Source organism: Nomascus leucogenys, chromosome 22a (genome assembly GCF_006542625.1).
Source record: "Nomascus leucogenys isolate Asia chromosome 22a, Asia_NLE_v1, whole genome shotgun sequence".
Classification (NCBI taxonomy): domain Eukaryota; kingdom Metazoa; phylum Chordata; class Mammalia; order Primates; family Hylobatidae; genus Nomascus; species Nomascus leucogenys.
In genome coordinates this window covers 63,881,268-63,885,413 of record NC_044402.1, presented here as the reverse complement: position 1 = coordinate 63,885,413, position 4,146 = coordinate 63,881,268, and the positions used below count along the sequence as shown (strand labels likewise).

The following is a 4,146-nucleotide window of genomic DNA, read 5'->3' as shown; positions in this document are numbered from 1 at the left end:
CAGAAACAATGCCTCTATGTGACTCTCCAAAGATGACTACTATGAATTCCTTTCCTTTCTATGTACACATGTTGCTCTTAATGTCAAGGGATAGAGCCCCATTTCCCTTTCTTTGGATCTAAGCTGGATTTAGTGACTTGCTTGACCAATATAATGTGCCAGAAGTGATGGTCTGGTTTTCAGAGGTTAGATCATAGAATTTCTTACATTTTTCACTGGATCTCTTTGGAAGCTCCTTTTTGGAATGCTCCCCCTAAAATCCCAGCTAACTCACAATATAAAACCTAAGCTACATGGAGGGGTCATGTGTAGGGCACCTCAGTGGAAATCTCCAGCTGAGCTCCCCACTGACAGCCAGCATCAGCTGCCAGCCATGGCTGGACTGGATAAACATCAAGTCCAGTCAAGACTTGAGAGACTGTAGTCCCAGCCAACATCTGACTACAATTTTACAAAAGTCCCCAAGCAAGAACTTCTCAGGTGAGCCCATCAATTTATGAAATATGGGAGATGTTAACAAATAATTGTTTTAAATTTGGGGTGGTTTATAATGCAGTAGTAGTTGTTCAGAATGGTCTCTTTTTTAAAAATAATTTAATCACATGTAATTGTTTTTGAAATAATTGTTTTAAATTACAAACAAAAAAATCAACCCATTTCTAAAATCAATTAACCCACAAACATAATAGAAAGCATTTTGAAAGATATACCTCTAAACACTCTAAAATGTGTACATTCTCACATAAATGAAATATTTTAACTGAACTGGACAGGTTATTTCTGGGAATCTTTCTTCCTCAAAATTAAAACAGAAAAACAGTAAAGCGAAGACACACAAACACACGCGCACGTGTACGCAACCCAAAGCAAAACCCATTCCACTACTGGAAATATTCCACACAGGGGATTGCCTGAGTCATTATTTGTTTCAGATTAGTGATGTATTTATAGTACCTGATATACTCTGGCTTACAGCCAATTTTACGGAAAAAAAAATCCATTTATAAGGGATTCAAATAAATCGTGATTCCTTAATATAATGGAAATACACTATGTAACCATTAAAAATGTAGTTGTCTAGATACACTAAAAAATGGAAAAATGCCAAAGAGACCAAGTAAAAAAAACAAGGTGCAACTCATCTGTGTTTATGGTATGATCACATTTGTTTAAAACAATATACATAAAATGACTGTATATGCATAGAAATTATCTTCATGATACCCAAGAAAAAGTAATAGCAGTTACTGCTCCTGGAGAACAGAATGAGGATGTCAAGGTCACATCCAGGAGTGACACTCACTTTTCATCTCCCCCTTTCTCTAGAGCATTTCAATTTTATACACAAGCATGTATTATCTTATTAAAAGAGAAAATTTTAACAATGACAAGAAAAAAGCCATAGAACTCATAACTGTTATCTAAGTGGCAAAGAAAGATGCCTGCTAAATTTGAGTACCTGTTAATAATACATTTTATGGATTACTTTTCTACTAAAATCTACTAAAAAGATACTTAGGCCATTTCTACTGTGAACTTAAATGGCACAAAATATTTACAAAAGCCTTAATGCACGCACATAAGCTAATTTCAAACAGATCTGGTTACTTACCCTCCAACCCTCACAAATAGTGAGAATTTTAGATGCAGATTTCTTGCTGAAAATTCACACAAACCACTTTTTCAACCCACCCTCTGCCCCACAATCAGTTCCCTAAAGCACAAACATATGATGCTCACAATTGATTTGAATGATTAAGAGAGAACTTAAGTCACCCTTGTTGAAACTGCACTTAAGTGTTGGGACAAGCTGGAACATTTATCTTCCACTCATCTTAGACTCCATTATCACCAAGCGAAAATTTGAATTGGTGACTTACAGAATGATCTGATGGAAAAAATTCACCTCCAGGATTGGATGGAAGCATGAAGAAAATAATGCCTCATTTATCTAAATGATTAAATGAATTTGCTAGAAATGATCAGTATACCTTTTTTCAATTCATAAAACGTCTTACTTAGGCCAGCCCACTGTTCCAACACATTATCTTCTGGCAGGCAGCCTGTGAAGCTGTCCCACATTACGTTCTACTGCAATACCCAGGGACAAATTGTCATAAAAGTAACAAGTGTCAAGTCTCCTTGTCTTTTATGTAGGTCTTTTAAAAATGAGGCACAGCGCCTTTTCCTTCACTTTGAAGAGCACAGCAACACTATTTCCAGAATGAATCTGCTCTCCACAGGCCCTCCCAGCCCCAAATTAAAATGTTAAAGAGTACAACAAAATCATCATAATATTCTTTGAACTTAAAAAAAAAAAAAACAACTATTTCAAGGCACATTTAATTTAATATCAAGAGTGCAATACAAAAGGCCCAAATACAATGAAGGAACACATTCCCCCATTAACACCAACGACAATGCTCTTTTAAACATATGCCTGTTGAATGGAATGGAAATTTCATAAAATTCACCAAAAAAAAAATGCAGTGAGTCTCATCACAGCTAATATCCTTATACAATCTAGTTGTGAAATGAATGTTTATAATGCTTCAAACAGTTTCAACCTGAAGTTTGATACCACACTTTCACGTCTGTGCAGTCCTCAGTAAGATTATCTACAGTTTTTGCAACCATTCAAAGAACAAACCATTGAATAAAACCACATTGATTAAGGCTCTTGTAATACAGAGCCCCAAACTAAATGGTTAAATATATGTGCTACTTGTACGGACATCTATTATTTGATTCTCTCATGACTATTAAAAGTTGGTTCTCAGCAAATAAACCCTTTAAAGGCAAAATCCACCTCATTTGAGTTTTGACCCAGAAGTTCAACGACAATCATGAAGTCCACAGTCTTATTGGCAAAACTGATACACAGTGTCTCTAAGTCACTATGCTCAAGGTTAAGAGCGATGCATATTCCATTTTTACATTTTACTGGAATTTTACATGTTCACTTCATGATTTAAAATCTCTACGTTTTCATTCCTTCAAACTGTCTAAAGACAGTGTCCCACAGACTTAAGACTTCTGTTTCTCCCTCTATTTTCTTCAAACGGAAACATTTCTCAAGTGTCTACATGTTCTAGAAGGGGAACTTTTCGGAGGTGGCCACTTTTTCGGAATAGTCCGACGCCATCAGGCCTCTGAAGCAAGGGGAAGGGGAAAAGAAAAAAGCTGAAACCCAAGGTTCATCTGGTAAGTTTTACATTAACCATTACAAGCTGGACAGTGTAAGAATGTGGCTTTTTTTTTTTTTTTTGGCTCAAGAAGTCTGAGTCTTGGTGTGGAAACCGGTACTTGGCTGTCCCACCACAGCTTTCTCGTAGTGGGACTGTCAGGGAAGTCTTAACTGGGGAGTATGATTTGTTTACCTACCAGCCGTAAACTTCCAGGCACTCAGTTCATTTTGGGCTTGTTCCAGTTTGTCTTTAGTCTGTTCCAGTTCACCTTTCATTTTTAGGAAAAACAAGTTGATCGCTGGGTCTACCATTGTTGATCTCAGTTGGGCAACGCTCGGCTGCTGGACTTGCTTGAGGTACTGGATTTGAGTAGTACACTCTTGCATCTCTCGTTCCTTGGTTGCTAGTCGTATTACAAGGATGTTTTCCCTGCGTGCAGACTCCTGCTGTTGTTGCTTTAGTTTTTCTTCAGACTCTCTTAGGCCAGTTACATCATTAGAGTTTAAGATCTGTGTACTTGCCCTCCAAAGCTTGTACATATGCTTCATATTGTTTCCATCTTAGGATTAACTCATCTCTTGCCATTACTTTGAAGTCTGTTTCACTCAGTCGAACTTTCTTGGGAAGAGGTTCTTCGTTGGTCATCTTGAATCAGAAGAGTCGCCTTTCAGGCGTGGCCGCAGTCACTTGCCCGCCGCCGGGCCGGCCAGGAGAGGAAAGGTGAAGGGAGGGAGGCCGCCGGCCCAGCCCGATTGGGGCCTCGAGGTGCAATGGAGCAGCTGCTACCTGGTAACACGCCCCGTCCTTTGCTGGGAACCTGGCGCGAGCTCCGCGGGTGTCGGAGCTCAGCAAGCCCAGAATGGTCTCTTTTGCTAAGAGTTCACAATCTATTCCAACCATTCTCCTGATGCCAAATTTGGCACTCCAGACATCACTTATCCCTCACTCTCTGTTTTTT

General features: G+C 38.8%; 1 pseudogene; it reads right to left on the bottom strand.

Moving 5' to 3' along the window:
- Positions 1-3,376: 3,376 nt before the first annotated feature.
- LOC101177550 lies at positions 3,377-3,833 on the bottom strand (annotated as a pseudogene).
- Between the last annotated feature and the right edge of the window lie 313 nt (positions 3,834-4,146).